At 40.6% G+C, this 20,159-nt stretch overlaps 1 long non-coding RNA gene across 1 annotated transcript; it reads right to left on the bottom strand.

Moving 5' to 3' along the window:
* Window positions 1–12,944: 12,944 nt before the first annotated feature.
* Window positions 12,945–13,478, bottom strand: LOC118472052 (uncharacterized). The gene is made up of 2 exons (XR_004849552.1): window positions 13,298–13,478; window positions 12,945–13,169 (listed from the first exon to the last, which is right to left on the bottom strand). It is a non-coding gene; the product is annotated as an uncharacterized lncRNA (long non-coding RNA).
* Between the last annotated feature and the right edge of the window lie 6,681 nt (window positions 13,479–20,159).

Below are 20,159 nucleotides of genomic sequence, written 5' to 3'. Positions count from 1 at the left end.
GCTTCGAGGTACCTTATTTCTTGGTCCAACTCCTCCTCCTGAGGCGTTGGACTTGTAGCCTTCCTTTTTTGGCTTCTGGCTTCGCGTAGTGTTTCTTAGTTGATGTCTAGTGGCTGCAGTGCAGCCCCTAGCCCTGAAGACTTCATCAGCGGCATGATGAAGGTCACAGCTTTGCCGAAGGTGGTCGAATGAGTTCACCAGAGGTGGGCGCCAATGTTGGGGACTTAATCTCAAATGCTATGAGTTAAGAACAAGGCAACACAAAATGTTAATGGTTAAAGACCTTCGTCCTTCGAAGCATTATCTCCCTTAGGATATAATGATGTTCAGACGAAGGTTATGAAGGACATACCTTCATCATCTTAGTATGTAATAATGAAAGCAGAAGCATATGAAACATGGAAAATAACATGAACAATCATCTTGAATCGTCAGATTATTTATATTCTCATTATCTCATCATGGACAAACATTAATAACAGTAAATTACATTAGTACCTTCGGCTCGACAGAAGGTATGTGTTGGGACTATGCTTCGTCGCCGAAGGTCTTGTAGGAAGAAGCAGTTTTTGGCTGAAGCTGTTAGTATGAGATGACCGAAGGTTACTCTTCATGAAGCTTCGGAATTTACAAACCGACATAAAAGTAGAATGACCTTTTAATCCATAAATGTTTGAGTCACCGTTGTAATCCCTTATGAAGGATATAATTGTAATTCCTCACAGGCTACGCCCTGTGCTTATAAATAGGTGAACAATATCTCTGTACTGTTCACGCAATCTTGTAATCACTGATACATTACGCTGGAATTATTGCTTTCTGCTAAGACGAAGGTATAAATGTACCTAAATATTATGTTTCAATATTTAGGTTCATATGATAAAATATATGTGAATATTGTTACTCATTTTCGGCATGTCTTTCTGTAATGCCTCATGTTTTATATTTTACTTCATATTGTTTTTCAAGTCTGATCACGAAGGTATGACCTTCGTGATATTTTGTTTATGGCCTTCGTCCGAAGCTCATTAAACCCTTGGGGGGATGATGCTTCCGCGGACGAAGGGCATTAATATTTAATATTCTATGTTGCCTTGTTCTTAATTCATAGCATTTGAGAACAAGTCCCCAACAGTATGAGTCCAAGAGTGACGTGCGAGTGAATACTAGTCAGCGTGAACAGTACGGTGCTACTGTTCATCTATTTATAGGCACAGGACGCAGCCTGTGTAAAATTACATCCATGCCCTTGATATTTACTATTGACTTAAGAACAATCTATCGAGAACTAGATAGCCTTTTCCTCTTTAAGTCGGTTTCATTTTCCATCGCTAAGCCAAAGCTTCTCCACGTGTAGCTTCGGAACTGGTTCATCCTTCTTCCAGGCCACGCTTTTCATATCGTGTACAGCTTCATCCCAAGGACGATGGTCCCTGTGAATGTATTATACATGGAAAACATGTTAGTTGTGTTTTTGAGGACCTTCGGAAGATGAAGGCCCCCAACAGGACTTATTTGCAAAAAGTACCCCATGAACCCCATATGCTTAAGTCTGAATTCAGTTGAATGGGGTCAACTTTAGAGCTCTATATCTTAGAATTCTTGGGGATTTTGCTCTTGGTCAATATAGCAAACTTGTAGAGCTATGTAAGGAGAACAAATTTCATTAAGTAAGTAAGCCTTAATGCTACATGAAAGTGGGAGAAAAACATACCTGAAGTTGGTCTGTCATTCGAGTACAGCTCTGAAACTGGACTGACAGTGAACTAGGACCAAGTTTGAGGGCTATTTTGAGTGTGATTTAGTGAGAATTGAAGTATGGTGGCTATAGCAAGATTAAAGCTGGATTATAGGACCACAACTTTGTTAAAGGTGGATTAGCAAGTTATCACATGAAAAGTGGAGATCTGGGCGCTGCAAACCGCTCTGTCAGGTGCTCTGAATGTCGTTCTGATGGTACAATGCCGCAGAAAGATCTCAGGTTCAGTCCCCCTCGCCGCCGGTGACCTCCGCGCAAGGATTCGCGCTGATCGCGGAGATTCGTGCTGGACTCGGGCAGGATAGTGCCGGGAGGGTGAAAAGATCAGAAGGGGAGCGGATTTGGTCGTGGGGTGAAGCTTATCAACCGCTCCTGTAGTCGTGCGACGTAGCCGGACCGCCGGTGTCATCGTGGAAATTCCGGCGACCTCAATTATGCCACGCCGTGGCTCTTTACTGCGCGGTAGTAACCATGGCACGCCTAGGCTTACCATCTCCAAACCGCTGCACCGGTGAACGCCACACATGAGCCACCAGTGACCTTCTTCTTCTCCAGCCACCAGCACGCCATGCCAAAATTAGGAGCCACCGCCCTTGGAAACTATAAATTGGTGCCCCAGCCTGCTCCGCTAAGTAATTGTGCACCCAGTGAACCAGCCCTCACCTCTAATCGTCCCTCACAACTCCCCAATTTGGGATTTCCCCCAAATCAGTCAAGAACCCCACCGTGTGTGAGCTCGCCGTGGCCAGCTCTCCACAGGTCCGATCACGCCCTCCTCGCTCTTGTTTCACTACTCTTATGTGTTCTTGATGCATCTCGACCCAGCCAATTGAACTAGAACACGTAGGATCACTGGGAACACCTCGGTTCAGCCGTAGTTTGCGCTATCACCATGGACAGAGAGATTAGGAGCTAGAACTTTGCAATTGATTGAGGGGAAATGGTCGTTAGGGGTAGAATTAGGTGTCAGCCACACCGAAGCACCGGTCGTTGCGTTTTTCGACCGGTACGGGATCGCCGGAGCCACTGCTCTGTCGTCCACGGTCGGGGATCTCAGGTTGTGAAGACATAGAAAGGGGAAAGACCTCGATGCTAATGTCAGTGAGACAAAGCAATAGTGTTGCGGGCTCTTTAAGGGTTTTTCAAATCGCTAGGGTCCTCTGTGCAAAACTGACACCGCGGGCGCTCGCGAGCGCGCTTTCGCCTATGCATGGGCTGACTTGGGCTAGTTTCAGCCCATCACTATTCATCTTTTTCCTTTTTCTTTTTCTGTCAGACTTAGGAAAATCATAGGAAATCATAGAAAAATGATAAAAATATGACACTAATTTTGTTGGACTCCTAAATTTCTCTAGTAATTAATAAAAATGGTTCCAAGAATTTTAGCCCAAGCCAGGAATTATTTAGTATTTAAGAAGGCCAAAACCTAGTCTCTTGGAATTTTAGGAATTATTTAATAACTCCAAAAATCACCAAACTTTTTGGATGAGCCTAATATGGTAATTAGATTCCATGAGTGAAGTTTGACTTGCTTTGGACATTGTTTGTTTCCTAAACCCAAAACCCTAGCTCCTTAGTGTAAAAATGTCTAACCCAAGGTATTGACCTAGAAAACCATAGTTTCCCCAGTGCGCCGTGAAGGAAAGTTGTATTCAAGATACAACTTGATGTATCTTTTCTATTATTACATTCTCATAAGCATTACATGAGCATTCATGGTTATATATGGTTATGTATAGAGAACAAGGAAGAAATAACTGTTGAAGAAGAGAAGACTGCTCCATCAACAGAAAATCCACCTGCCGGGAACTATTTTTACTTTGACATCTGTGGAACAGAGCCCAACTCTCCTACAACACAAGGCAAGCCCTGGTGCATTTGCCACCTCCTTGCTGTTTTAAACTCTTTATCACTTGAATGATGCATTAGGTCATAGGAGTTGGGTGTTAAACCAATTGCTACATTTCCTTCCTTGGAACTGTTTACCATTCCTTGATTACCTGTTTTATTAAAAGGTTTTCTAATGCTTAGTCCTGCTTTAGAAAAACAAATGTTTTGTTTTAAAACAAAAGGTGATGCTTCACAGTGGATGGGATGTTTTAAAAAATAAAACTTGATGGTGGATCCATCATGGTCGTGATGGGTTCAACATCGAAAAAGATGTACCTCTACCAGGTACCAAACTTTTGGTTGAAAATAATAAAGCTGAGACCGGGCAGTTGACTTGCATGAGAAGAGAGTCTCGGTGTAGTGTCTCCGTCTGAGTCGATTAAGGACCATCTCGATGTGGGCCTGATGATCGAGGACCTTTTAACTGGTCACATGTCTCATCATGGGTAAGCTTTGCCTCGAGCAGACTAATACCAAAAAGGCCAACACGCAATGGGAGTGGAGAGATGGCGAGAGTAGCGTGTACCCTCTGTGGCAAGAGGCTGGACAGTGGTGTATCTGTGCTCTCGGTTGGCGTGAACCCGATCTGGTCTTAAGAAACCCGGTGGCGAGTTGACATATGCAAGGGTTAAGTGCTACATATGTCGTGTGATTGGAGATCCTCAGATGAGTATTAATCGATTCGGATCACTGTTACTTCTCGGATATGAAGACTTGGTCACTGACTTACCCGTAGCATTCCAGTGAACAAAAAGGGTTGATAAAAGACGGCTAGTGCAGGTCAAGTGCTTGAACTAGGGTAGAAAGAACTCTAGTGACAGGTAATGATTTAACTTGCTAATAAAAACTAGATTTTTAAGGATCCACTTTTAGTAAGCATTTCTGCAAAGCAGAGTCTTTGATACTTGATTAGCCTTACCTTGACTCCCTCAAACCAGCATACCCTTGAGAGTCTTTTCTTTTGACGAGTAAGACTTGCGAAAGTACACTCCGTACTCAGGGTTTTCAAACCCATGTTGTTGTAGGTGAGGAAACAACAGACTTTTGCTGTTTTTGTTCTAAGGTGGTGCCCAAAGAAGAACCTCAGCAGTGAAGCCGTGGGAGGATGTTGGTCTCCCACTTGAAAAACAATATACTTTTATGCGGGAGGGGTTTTTGCCTCCCAAGTCTGTAATAATAATACTTATGCACTCATACACCCTGGTTTTGTAATAACTATAACACTCTCTCTATATTTTGGATGAATGTAAATTAAGTTATTGTAAATCGCTTCCGCTTATCCGTTCCTCCGATGTGTTGTAATATCTGCATGATGGGTGAAACGCTCTTAGGCGAGGAAAAAGGATATGGATACCGAACTTGTCGAGTGATTATGTGCATCTACAGGGTTGTCCAAGGTCCGTTGGACAAAGACAACAGTAGGTGGGCCTAATAACTTGGGAGGTTCTGTCACAATAGTAGTGCAGACGGGTCAAAGCGATACATATGAAGGCTGCAGGGCCATTACAATCTTTGCCCATCCTGTCACACCCGGATTTAAGGGACAAAGCCGGGTGCATCTCATATATGCGCCAAAGAAGACAACACATATAATAACAGAGTGTATAGAGATAAATGTCACAATATAATCAGAGTACTTATTACATAGTGAAAGTCTTACAGGATAAAATATAGATCGAACTAAAGTCCATCCTTGGCGCCATAAAGTCGACTGGGAGACGCCACCTAGATCAAATCGAACTCCACATTGTGTGGCTCCTCTTGAACCACCTGTTCTTCTCCTGTGAGGGGGTGTGATACAGCAAGGGTGAGCTCACTCATGTTCATCGCTCAACAAGTTGTGGGGAATAATGTGCATGAACTCACCAAAGGTGGGAGTTCATGTGAAGTGTAAGGCTGATTAACAATAGGGGTTTATTAAGCTGAGCATTGCTTTTAATAAGTTGGTCTAATTTTATTAGCAGTTACTAAATGTAAGTAAATACCAAACCATAATAAATAATAGAACAAAATTAATAAATAATCCCATGCAATGCGAATGACAAATTGAATTTAAGTTCCATATTTAATCATGCAAGAGTCCTGAGCTGCTCATGACCGTGAGCTCGGCTAGTATACTAGTTTTACTTTTTCTAGAGGTTGTACCCTATACCCACAAGTCATGTTACCCATCTCCCAAGGGGTCATGAATCTCATACACCTCTACTAAGGAAGCGAGGCAGGGTAACACTATGAGGTCTTTACAAAGTTCCACTAGCTTCTGAAAACCCGCTACAGTTTATGGGAAGAGCACTTGCAAGAATCCTTCGTCTGACCGCTTTCGCAGCAAAATCAACCCGAGAACCTCCCTGCATGCAACTCCCCTACTGCCCTTGCCCCTTTCGGGTAAGGTAGTCTTCCACTAGCTTTCCTTGTGGTGGCACGTGTTTCTCAAGTTAAGCTCCATGTTCCAATTAAAGATAATGATCTTGACATGAACATAAATAACATAACAGAATAATTGGAACATGGATATAATGAAATATTAACCCAAAACCATATAAAGCAATAGCATAACTACCCAAATGATTTAGGGGTAAACAAGGTAAAAAAGAGAAACAGACTAGGGTGACCTATTCGGTCCCATCAAAATTAAACCTATGCATTGAATAGTGATAATAAAGAACATTATTGGGTAAACAAAAGTGATCAAGGACACAACTTGCCTGGGACTTGAGATTCCAGGTACTAGGGTGATTCTTCAATCCTCGTGACCTCACTGCTAGTCGTAGAAATACAAACAGACATGGTATAGACAAAATTAACATCACACCAAACATAAGAACAAACTGCATAATGATAATCTACGCGTTGCTACGAGATCGTGGGATCGAGAACTACTAAGGTCGGAGTCGTGGTCATCAAGTTAAAACTAGGTTCTATATTTATTTTATAATTCCAGAGAAAAGATGACCTAAAGTAGTAATTAATTCAACTTTAATCTAAATTATAAATTGACCATAGATCAGATATTAGTAGATTATTATGATAAGCAGATTAACAAGACTAACCAACATAAGTTAAATAAAGATCTAATTATAAAAGAATGAGACATGGTATAATAAATATCGTTATTGCTTAGTAAATGTTCATATGAAGCTAACGCAACTGGAACGGGTCAATTTGGAGTTATAGATTTTAAGTTATGAATTTCTAACGATTCTATGTGTTTTGTACAAGATTAAATAGGATATAAATTTTTTTATCTGACTTTCATGTCAAAACAGTGATACTAGATGATAAACAATAATATTACAAAATTATAGGAATTGGAATGGATTAATTTGGACTTCTTATGAATTTTCTATGAATTATGTAATTTTACAATTATTTTTATACTCAAAATCAATTTCTAAATCTATTTTTTTGTTTCCTTTAATTCCTGGACTGCGCAACAATTTCTTAGGAGTACAGGGTCTAAAGCACAAAGAGTCTAAGACACAGGGCTCGGCTTTCATGAACCGCGGGTTGATTACCCCGAACTGTAGGGTTTCTTATGCAAAACGTGCTTGCGAAGGGGTATCGCAGGACACAGGCCATTGGATTAGATCTGGACGATCCAGATTACATCGCGTGAAGGGGTTAGACTGGCTCGGATCCACGCCACCCATTGGCCGAACAACGACTCTAATTTAAAATCCACCGACGCAATATTACGCGTCCAGAGGCCGATCAACGCACCGGGTTCGTTTATACGAATCGGTACCTATGGTCTAATCGTGGCCATGTGCTGAAAAATCAACGGCTCTGGTTCACTAGCCTCATCCATGTAATCTAAACCGTTTGCTGAATCCAACGGTTGCGCCCTCATCGTCGACCCTACGCGCACCAGAGCGAGCACGACGGTCACCAGGCTACGGTAGCGACCTCATCGGAACATGCAGAACCAGGCATCCGAGCTGTAATCCCTACCAGACGAGTGCTACGTTGACCGCGGAACTAGGCGAGGCACACAGGAGGAGTCTTACCGGTGTAGGAGCGGTCGGATGAGTCTGGCCACGTCGTGATGTGGTCGGCGGCGAACCGTGAGCGACGGAGAGAAATTCCCGGCGAGTCCAGCCAAATTCCCATGCGAGAGAGGTCCGCCCAGGTCCCTCACGGCACGAAGCTTCCCCGAAATCTTTACGCGAGTACTGAACGACAGTGATGGCCACAGACGACGTCGGCGGCGCCGTAGACCTCCACTCCTCTCTCTGTGTTCTCGGCGATGGACTACGGCATTAGGGCAGAGGATGTCGGCGCATGCGGATGAGGAGAGGGTTACGATGGTAGAGCTCTTATAGTCCGAGGAGCAGGGCGACCCGGTCTTCAACAACCTTCCCCCAATTTCCAGACGCGCGTCCGCCATTAGTGGCGAGCTGGGTGCGTTCGCGGCTGACGACTCGGCCCCACGGTTCAGGTGCACTGGGTGAGCGCGTGCGCTGACCGCATGAGCCCACAACCAGTGAGACGCATGAGAAATGCGAGCGCAGAATTCTTCGGCGCACGAGCGGACCCGCGAGCCAGTGAGAGGACGGTGAGAGAGCGTGGCCGCGCGGCTGCTGGTGGGCCCCTTTGGTCAGCCACGGGATGTGTATCTGCGTGTGAGGAGTGGACGCGCATGATTGGGTCGGCCGAGCGCGGGGGAAGAAAGGAGTTTGGGCCGGCTGAAAGATTTCGGCCCAAGCGCACAGTTCCTCTTTCCCTTTTCTTTTTACTATTCTGATTTCTCTTTTTCATTTCCAAATCTAGGATTTGAATTCAAATTTTTGTAGCATCATTTGTACTCAAATTAAATATTCAACTTGAACATTCCAGTGTGGAATGAATTTATATATTTATAAATTTTTATTTTCTATTTTCTAGTATTCCTCTCTTAAATTCCAAATCCAAATTTAGGTTTTAATCCAAATCTTCATCTCTTTATTATTTTCCCATATTATTCCTTTTTGATTTACAAAATTAAAATTCAAAGATGGAGTTTAGGAATTCACATTTTAATACATACTAAAAATTGATTATGAAGCATTAGATATATATTTATTTTAATAGATTTATTTGTTTGGTAGATATTTGAAATATGAAAACACTCATTTTGCTTTCTTTCTTTTTTTAGAAAAATAACATTTTGAATGTGGGATGAGAAATAATAGTCACTTCAAAATTAGATATTCATGCAAATAAATGCTTATGGTGCATCATTTAATGATATGCATAATTATTTAGTTGAATAGAAAACTTTTCTATTTTTCTAAAAATAATTATTGGTTTTCAAAATTCAGTCCTCAATTTTCAATACTCAAGTATATTTTGAGATATCTGAATTTGCTATTTCATTTCTTCATATATTTATTTTATTATTATTATTTTTATACAGATTTTGGGCCTTACAAATTCTACACCCTTAACAGAAATCTCGTCCTCGAGATTTGTAAGAAAAGGGATGTATACTCATATTGTCTCAACACATATGCACAAACAAAAATCTCAGCATGATGCATAATTTATTAACACACATGGGGTCGATTAGACCTTATTATTCCTCCTAAAACAGTATCATACCAAATACTAACTAAAGTAACATTTAGTTCTTACAAATAGTAATAATATATATATATATGTAGCTTGGTGGAGATGCTGGTGGTGGTGGAGGTAGTGGGCGTTGTTGTTGTTGTCTTTCCAACCGTGCTTGCCTTATTTCTTGACGTATATCTAGTCGGTCCTGACGTATTTCCTGGCGTTCTTGCCTTATCTGATTTTGCATTTCGGTAACTATGTTTGCCATTTGTTGTGTTACCATCATTTGGGCAGCAACCACTTGATCGATTCCAACCGGGGGAGGATCTGGAGGATTCATTTCTGTTTGATGTTGCTTGATAATCTTCCATTCCTAGTATTGACCATGAGAGTTAGAAACATATGGTAGGATAGTTTTGCAATGCAAAGTATTTGGTGAGCAAATGAATAGGCTAGTAGTTGGTTATCATCTGAAGATTCTTTAGCAGGGCTTAGTCTTTGTTTTATGTCCAGATTGGGGTAACTAGTCATTAAGATGAATATCCAAAGGTAGGATAGAATTTGTCAAGATGGGATAGTCTACATGAGGTAGGTTAAAAGTTTATTTGATGTTAAGTGGGGATAGATAGATTATACCATTCATCATGACTCTATGGGTTGGGTAGTTCATGGTTGAGTTGATCTAATGTGCTAAGTTAAGTTAACACCTAGCTAGAAGGGTCCAAGTACCACTAATCTGTTTAAGTAGACCACATTAGATTAGATTACACTAGATTAGATCTCATTGAATTCTATACTCCTATTTAAGAATATCATTTAGTTAAGCATATCAAGCTGACTTTATCTTTATGAAATTCCAGTATATATTTTTAAGTGGAACTTCCCATTAGTATATATTTTTTATACCTAAATTTTTTTCATGCCATTAGTAGGTGTGGCATAGAAAACAAGGGTACATCATGTTTTAACTATTAGGTGAGTGTTGGCATAGAATGAGTGTACTATGGCATAATCGAGCTTCCTTTGGGGGTCTGAATTAGGGACCATCGGTCGTGGTGTGAGATGTCATTATCTGAGTTGGGATAACATTTGCGGGTACATAGGGTAGGCAGGTTAAACATAGTTTTACTTTGCTTTTGAGATAAATGGGTTCAACATCCTATAACATAGGCTAGGTCGTGATTTCATGGACGAGTTGGTCTACGACACCAATTTAGGTTTAAACCCATTTATAGGAGTAGGATCCAATCTTATTTTACCAGTATTATCTAACATGTTTGTCCATTAGGTTAGATCTGATCAGATTAAATGGGATCAGAATTAAATCGTTGTAATCAGATTAGACTAGATATGATCTTCCTTAGGCCTGCATGTATAGAGCTTTAGGAATATTTGTATTATCTTTGTAAAAAATTGTAATCGAGAATTAAACAATACTATGTATATTTGTTCATACCTTGTAATATATTTTTACCTTTTCATCCATGTACAAATTGCTTTGATGTGGACGAAACTTGTATCTTTTGAGCCGAAGGCGAAAAACACCTTCCCTTCTTTTCGTACACAACGAAGCATGTCCTTGCATAAAATGCGTATGTTTAAAATGAAACTTCTTCGTGTTCATCGAAGCACTGTCGCCGAAGCCAGAGTATTTTTGTTCGTGCTTCATGTTATGATGATGATGATCTTACGAATGTCTAAATGAATGTTTGTATGAATGCAATGAATGATGTCATGTAATGTGCAAATGAATGTCCCAAACACACACGAAGCCACACCCAGACTCTGCATCCCCTTAGAAACGACTTTGGAGTCTTTAAGCTCTACATTCCCTTAGGAACGACTTTGGAGCTTCTTCACCTTCTATTTCGGTGGTATTTAAGCTCTGCATCCCCTTAGGAACGACTTTGGAGCTTCTTCACCTTCTATTTCGGTGGCATGCTATGCATTCCCTTAGGAACGACTTGGAGCTTCTTCACCTTATATTTCGGTGGTATTTGGCTCTGCATTCCCTTAGGAACGACTTCTGAGCTTCGGAACTTACGCTGCGCTCCCTTAGTAACGACTTTTTGAAGCTTCGTCATCCTTGGGGTAATTACAGCTCTACATCCCCTTAGGGATGTCTTTTGAGCTTCTCCCTATTTTTATTTTTGCACTCGATGGTGCAGGCTCTGATTTACATATTATATATTTGGGGATTTTGGCCCTTGTATTGCAAGGGGCTAAACAAGAATGAAAATTACAAACTATGGCCCCATTAAAAACCTTACTCCCCTCTTGAAAGGAAAAGGGTACCATAGGAAAAATGAAAAAGATTACATTAATTACACATAGTACCGTCGAAGCTCATCCGCATTCCAAGATCTGGGTATGTCGTTGTCGTCCATATCCTTCAATCTGTAAGAACCGGGTCTCGACGAAGATACTACTAGAAAAGGACCTTCCCACTTCAGCTGCAACTTGCCCACTGTATCTGGGTTGGCCACTCTCCGAAGCACCAAATGACCTGGCTTGATATTTTTCAATCGAACTTTTCTATCACGCCATTTTATTGTTTCAGCCTGATACTTATTGATGTGTTCTATGGCCTGAGGTCTGGTCCCTTCTATAGTATCTTTTGTTATTTGGTAATTAGCTTTGTCCTCCGCTGAAGTTGTTGTTCTTATTGATCCTGTTTTTGCTTCTTCTTTCTTCTGGTGTTACTGCTTCGTCACCAAACAGGAGCTTAAAAGGTGTAAAACCTGTTGACCTTGATACAGTTGTGTTGTGGCTCCACACCACTTTAATCAACTCATCTGGCCACTTTCCTCTAGGTTGGTTGAAGATTAACTTCATTATCCTTGTCATTATGATTCCATTTGCTCTTTCTACCAACCCATTTGACTCTGGATGCCTTACTGATGCAAAATGAATTTTTGTACCAATTCGGTCGCAGAAATCTTTGAATGTTTCGGCATCAAATTGCGACAAACATTGTTTCACTACTACAAAACATGTTATATGAGACGGTTAATTTTCAGTTCTTAAGACGCTTATGAAGTGTCCAAATTTGATGGAGTCGTAAAAGATGTCCCACATTTAAGATGGTTATAAACCGTCTTAAAAGATATTATATAAGACAATGTTTAATTTATAACCGTCTGAAAAGGTATTTGTTTAAGTCATTTTGTCTGATAAACCGTCTTGAATTAGGTTTTTGTTTAAGACGCTGCTTCTAAAGAACCGTAGAGAATACAAACATTATAAGTCATAAAGTATTTATCAAACTGTCTCGAATATCCTACAATAATAGACGATTACAATAGGAAAACCATCTTATTTAGGTGACTAATAATGGACGTTTTAGAAACCGTCTTATTTAGATTTAAACGAAATGACTTACACGACAATACATTCTTCAATTTATAATCATTTTTCTGATATCACGTTATAATAATTTGAAAGAGAAATATACATACACATATATTGAACAACATTATAATTAATATAATATAAATAAGTACCATTCAATATATCATAAATAAGCATTGTCAAACAACGCATACATAAGTGTACTCTAAATCTAAACTAAGATACAACTGTTTGCACTAATGTTAAGGCTAACTTTATATGAATTCAAGTCTCCACACTTTTGTGGCCACCAAATTTGAATTCCATTCTATGTTTTCCTGTACAACAAATAGGAGAAAACTAGACATAGCAAAAAGCTCCAAGCAGCACGTGGATGGTCTCGAAGCTGCCCTTGTGCTTCTCCCTGTTCTTGATCACTCCTACACGCCCGGTGTTCCTCCCGCCGGTCACCATGACCACATTGCCGACGTCAAACTTGATGAAGTCCATGATCTTGTTGGTCTCCAGATCGATCTTGATGGTGCCATTTCTGCAAACTTTTAGCTATACAGAAGGGAGATTGTGTTTGGAGTAAAGAACGACCAACCTCACCACATATGGACTCAAAGAATAACTTTAGATCTACTTGAGTGACCTGCGTGTATTAAAACAGAACCATGACAGCTTACTAACCTGATGCAGCACATGGTGTCATAAAGTGTCTTAACGCAGTAGTATTGTACTAATAACTTATAATGCAATCACAAAAGGTTGCATACATACCACTGCGAGGGTGCCAAAAGCACTCGAGGCCTAATGGATCGTACATGATCCAAAGCTGCTTCAGGGGTCATGTTCCTGTATTTAATCTGCAACACAATTTTGTGTCATCTTTATTTTTTAATACATCTACATAATAATATTATATATGCATAACTTTTTAGCAAAAGTGGTTATGCATTCAGTACATGTACTGCCGCCTTGTATCAAGTCAAATGAGAAGAAAATGAATATGAAACAGCACATTCATATATATGTAATTTTTGGCAGACATGGATTGAATTTTCATATAACAGGTAGATGTTTGATCATACTGTTCATCTTGATAAATAGCTGAATACAGAAATATGACATGAGAAGAAATGGATTAAATCAGTAACTCGTTCAGAAGTCACATCAATATAAGTCTTTTCACATTTATATAATGACAAGAAACCATAAATAATGATTCAATCCCTTGAATTGAATAGTTGAGAACTTGTAAAATAAACAAGGTCCAAAATACAAGGTGGTAAATTAGTTTTAGAAAACACATTAAGTCTAGACTCACCCTTCCACAGCTCGGTGGAGGAATGCTTGATTACCGAGATCAAGTGGATGCCTTCTGAGTGCACTTAAAGAAGCATATTGCAAATTACCACGTATAATAGACTGCGAAAATAAAATAAATTGTCACAAGTTTGAGTTCAGAACATAAGACTCACAATTTTTAGATCAAATAAACTAAGTTGGCCCATCATCTTAGCCAGATAATAATGAGCTGCAAGTTTAAGTGCACTGTAGCAATTGTTGCTTTTTCAATGCTTATAATTAGTGAGGTCGACGTAGTTTAAATAGCTCCTAGACATGTACCTTGCAATATATTGTCGGCAAGAATGGAGCAATTCAAATTATATGAAGCAGCCCATATAATGTCAGATGCATTTGCAGAGTACATAGATGATAGCGTCTCATCCTCTTTCCACTAATACTTCCCAATTACAAATTAAACTAACAAATAAAGATGGTAAGGGAAAGTATACTTACAACAGAACAAAAAAAGGTGGCTGCGAGATGTGTTTATGTGGCTAATTGCGGTGCTGTTGATGTGTTTATATAGAGTACGAGGAGGGCATACTGGTGGAGATGAACTGTGTAAAGACATCAACAACCATGAAAAATCCTGGATGCTTTGGCATTATGTCCACATACAGAAATGAAAAGGAGTTCACATTTCTTGCAAGTGCAAGTACCGTAAAAGAGGCTAGAAGCTGTTTGTTTTATGCCCATGCACAGAAACAAAGGTTCATATTTCTTGCAAGTAATCGACAGACCACTCTCAAAAGTCTCAAAGAAAAAGGATTTGCACAATTTACATCAGTAGAATGGGGCTGAATGATTGATGATACCCTGGTGTGGTGCAACTAAGCATGAAATTCCTTGAGCAATCTGCCTTTTCCAAATGAAGCTACAAGAAAGCATAATGCTAGGAGAAGGCGTCAGAATGGTCAACTGGCAGGGGCTGCTGCTGCTGCCATGGAGCAGCAAAATTCAACATCATAAGCTATGGAAGCACTTGTCGTGCTGATAGGATTATCCAATAGGAGTACCATTGAACATTCAATATATCCAGAACCATTCTTGTCGACAATATATTGCCGACAATATAATTAGTGAGGATGAGAAAAGTAGTTTAAAGACTAATGTAACTGTACAAAGAATACTCAAATTATGGATGGCCAACCTTTTCCAAGATGTCAAACACGATTTCGTTTAGCTTTTCCATCATCTCAGAACTACTAGTGGAACAGGAAGTAAGGGCCTTCAGAACGGCAAGTCTTCGTGCATGAACTTCAAAGGATCATCATCCATAATTAAGAACATTAGACTAACCAAGCTCGAAATCAGAACAATCAACCATATAGTACAACCTGTAGACTATACACCATAGATCAATACTGATTAGGCCAAACTACTGAAACAACTTTGACATAATTATTCAGTTCAGTCTTCTCAGAAGGAAGTCATCCATTCGGCAAAGTTTTTTGTTAGCGAATAAACTAACGATCATGCTAAACAGGTAGCATGCAAGGTAGAATGAAATTAACCTTTTGGCAAAGATTTCAGAGAACAGCTACACTTCTAGCTGAAAGCCTTGCATCATCTGGCACTTGAAACTAAGAAAAATAAACTCGATTAGTGGTGTTCTTCAAATAGAAAAGTGAATACCTCAAAGAAACACAGTAGAGATCGTGACAAGTACCTGCTATTTTGATTTTGAGAATTCCTTAATGCTAAACCAAATCCCATCAAAGGTTAGATGGGAATAAGTTGATAATTTGTTTCTTGAAGCAGCAACATTGCTCAATTTATGGCCTTTAGTAGACTTTTGAGTTTTGTTTTTTTGCATCACCCCAAAAAACAAAATAAAAGATGAAATTGCAACATCACAAAATTCAGTAGTAGTGTAGCGCTAGCACCAGGTGCTGCCACAGCGCCTTCGTCGTCGTACGCTGCTCCAGCAGCGACACCTTGTGAGCTCCAGCATCAACGCGTCGCCCTCCCGTGGCAGGGTTGCGTGGACGGCCAGCTCCGGCTACGCCGGCGATGGCAGCGCATATCCTGAAAGGAGAGAGGAGGAGGTGAGGAGAACTGGGAACCACTCGCGGCAAGGTCCGCTTCCGCGAGGCCATGGAGGTGAGCAAGGAGGGGGCATAGGGCCAGTGCTAGCGCGAGGAAGAAGATCATGGGGCGGGGCGACAACACAGGAAATAGAGAGGAGGAGTGAGAACCGAGAGCAACACAGGGGGCCTTCGTGTGGCCGTGGAGGCGAGCAGGCAAGGGGGCCACGGTAGCAGCGGCACGCGGAGGAAGAGGACGATGTGGCGCGACGTCACGGGAGGAGAGATGAGGGATGAGGAAATCTGAGAAATCTAGGGTTTGAGATGCGGCGGAGCGTTTTGTATTTTCATAAAATCAGCTAGGGTATTTTTTGCAACATCGTCACACGGGGTGGCTGAGGAGCGTTGGCAGGCAAGAGGCGACACGTTGGCAAGAAAAATGGCTAGCGCTAGCATGGTACAACCCGGGATTACATTTTCGTTTTTACATTTTTTGATACTGTTTTGTTGACCACAATTTAACTCTTATATTTTTAAATTATTAAAATCGAAATACAGTGAAAACCAAATCTGTTTTCGTTTCCTGGTCAGTAGCGGGAACGAGCAATTTTACCGGTAACCGGTGTTTCTCGAGCGAGAAACTCGTCCCTGGCATTGCCTCTTGAGGGCAAAGCCGATGACCTTTTCATAAAAAGAGATTAGAAGAAAGAAAGAATTATTTAGATGCTAGATTTTTATTCCAAATTTTTGAAGTGGCTGGGTTTTTAGAGTTTGACAATGTAAATGTTAAAGCACTGATATATTCAACATAGGATGTACATACCTTCCTAAACCCCTTGCTACATAAATGATAGGAATTAAAACAAAATGGTGACTTAGGTCTGTTGTGTGACACATTAATGATCGAGTCACATGTGGATTCATTTTACCATCAATATCAAGTTGCAGAGATAAGTTTTATATTTTATATCATATATATCATCAAACTAAGCCGAATTCACTATTTACTACGTGTTTTTTTCACAATACGTCGTATCAGAAATATCATACAAATATGGTTTCATATTTAGAAGTATCTAGTATGCTCACTAACATATAAGACAATTCTTATAGTCTATACAACTCTAATAATATCTTTATTTGAGATGGCTTCATATATAAAAGTGTCTAATATACTAACCACAATCTAAGACAATCCTTGCAATCTTAATGACTCAAAAGATATATTTATTTGAGATGGTTTTCAATAACAATCCGTCTTAAATCAATATAAGACATTTCTTACGATGTAACTGTCTTAAAACACTTCTTTACTGAAGACGGATCTCCAACCAACCGTCTTACCTTACTCATGACCATATAATAAAAGACGCTTCTATAAAATGCATTGATATCCGTCTTAAAATGTGCGTCTTAAATAAGCATATCTCTAGTAGTGTTTTGCCAAAAGAATTTTTATACTGTGACCGAAGTTATTGTGGCTAAGGGCTTTGCTTCGATCCACTTAGAGAAATATTCCACTACTACAACGATATATTTCAAATTTCCTTGTGTAGGTGGAAGTGGACCTAACAAATCCAAACCCCACCTTTGCAGTGGCCAAGTTGGTTGTATTAATTGGGTTAGAGACGAAGGTTGCTTCTGGTCCTTTGCACATCTTTGGCAATTTTCACATTTTTGAACCAGGTCTACTGTTGGGGACTTGTTCTCAAGTGCTAAGAGTTAAGAACAAGGCAACATAGAAAATGTTAATCGCTAACGTCCTTCGTCCTCCGAAGCATTATTTCCCCTAGGATATAATAACTTGTGGACGAAGGCTATGAAGGACATACCTTCATAAATTCATCAAACAATGACGAAGGATAAAATATAAAGAATGTAAGAGAAAACATGAACAATCATTTATTATTGCTGAACATAAACAAAAATATCATTGAGCTATAAGTGTACCTTCAATCGGAAGGAAATGAGAGTACAAGCGTGACGCAAAAAGCAAATGCCAAGTCAGCGTGAACAGTACGGGGATACTGTTCACCTATTTATAGACACGGGACACAGCCCTTATAAAATTACATTCATGCCCTTTACATTTGATAATAACTCTATAGTAGTCTATCGAGGTCTGAATAGCCTTTTCATCTTTAAGTCGGTTCCACTCTTTGCTGTTACGCCGAAGCTTTCCTGCTCAACACCTTCGGCTCTGTAGCAAGCTTCGTATTATTCCGGTCTACTGCAATGCCGACTTTAGTCCGAGGGTACCTGTTCACACATTGTACTACAGAAATACTGTTAAATCCTGTTTTTGAGGACCTTCGGACGCCGAAGGTCCCCAACAGTAGCCCCTCGCAATATTAATTTGTTTGAAATAATAAATTTAGATTGCGATATGGACGAAGGCTTTACGCCGAAGGTCCGAAAAAACACCTTCCCTTTGCTAGAATAGCAACATTCAATGACAAGTGGGGTCTTTCAATTTTCAACGCACCGAGCGTATATATACGGCCATACCGCAAACTCATTTTGCACGCTTTCTGGCCAACCACTCCCGCTCACTCAATTTTTAGCTCTTGTGCACTGTGTTTTGCTAAGCTTTTAGCTTTGAAGCTTCGGATTTGAAAACAGTTTTTTAGTGCTTCCGAAGATGTCTGAAGCTGCTAAGAAGGCTGCTGCTGAGATGAAGCTAAGTCTTGATGAAGAGAAGAACTTAGGATTTCTTATAGCGATGTCGAAGACCAACACAGAAAAAATCACCAATGAGATTCTGGAAGGATTGTCTGAAGATACTGGTGACAGTGAAAGTTATGATGTAGACAGCGGTGGCGAAGACTCCGAAGATCGCCCCTGGCGACCAAGCCATTCAGTTTATGGTAAATCAACTATCAAAGAGAATCATCTTGTTAATATGAGAGGAAGGTATTTCCGGGATTTGTCCGTTGTGAGGGCCGACGAAGGGGAGAAGACTTGTCCACACCCTGAAGAGAATGAAGTTGTAGTATTCCGAAGCTTTTTGAAGGCTGGGCTGCGATTGCCCTTGAGCAGCTTCGTCGTGGAAGTGCTGAAGATTTTTGAAGTCTATCTTCACCAACTTACCCCCGAGGCTATCATAAGGCTGAACATCTTCGTGTGGGCCGTGCGAAGCCAAGGTCTGAAGCCTGATGCAAAAAGTTTCTGCAATATGCACGAATTATCATACGAGACAATACCTTGGGGTAAGGAACAGTATCACAATAACTTTGGCTGCTACAGTTTTGTTTCTCGGTCTGGGTCAAGCTGTCCCGTGCCAACTTTTCGGAAGAGGTGGCCTAGTGGCTGGATGACAGAATGGTTTTATGTAAAAAATGATCTGAAAGCACGGGAAGACATCAAAGGTATAATCATGCGACCTATTTGGCAAAGCTTCGGCCTTCGGAGGCCGAAGGTTGAAATGAATGAAGCCGCCGAAGAGTGCCAAAGAGCCTTCGGCGTTGTCTGCTCTTTTATAGGAACAAGGGACTTAGTACAAGAGCATATCGCCTTCAGGGTGTGGCCGCTTGCGGAGAAATGGGAAATGCCACAAGAAACCATTAAAGAGGCCGACGAAGGTGGACTTATCAGATTTAAGTACACTTTTAAATTTGGAGATAAATTTATTGAGCCAGATGATGAGTGGTTGAAAAGCATTGACAATTTAAGTGATGAGCTACTCGGGACCTACTCGAAGGCTGAAGATAATGCAATGTCAGCAGCCTTCGGAGGCCGAAAAAAGAAGAGACTGAATCGGGTATTTGATGCCATCGGGTTTGTCTACCCTGACTATTGCTATCCCATTCGGAGGCAGAAGAGAAAAAACACAACCTCTGCAAAAGAAGAAGCTGCAGCTGCTCCTAGCGAGCCAGAACCGAAAAGGAAAAAGTTAAAGGTTCTTACGCATCGGCCGCGTTATATTGAACCAGCTTCGGTGCCCGAGTTTACCGGAAAAACTTCTTCGGCCACCGAAGCTGAAAAACCAACCGAGCCAGCCTTGTTGCCAGAGATCGCAGAAACGGCCGAAGTGCCACCAAAGATAGAATCAGAACAATCAAACATTTTGTTGTCAGAAACAAAAGAGAAAACCGAAGCGCCGTCCACAGAAAAAATTGAAGAGGTAAAAGAAGCAACTGAGGGCTCCAAAACATCAGAAGTTTTGAGTCCTACAGCAATCATTGGAACAGCAAAAAATGAAAAAGTGCCAGCCGCAACTCCGAAGAGAAAGAGAATGGCTAATGTGCTAGATGTACTGGAAACGA

The sequence above is a fragment of the Zea mays genome, chromosome 5, assembly GCF_902167145.1.
Source record: "Zea mays cultivar B73 chromosome 5, Zm-B73-REFERENCE-NAM-5.0, whole genome shotgun sequence".
NCBI classification, from domain to species: Eukaryota; Viridiplantae; Streptophyta; class Magnoliopsida; order Poales; family Poaceae; genus Zea; species Zea mays.
This window is presented reverse-complemented; position numbering and strand designations above follow the sequence as displayed.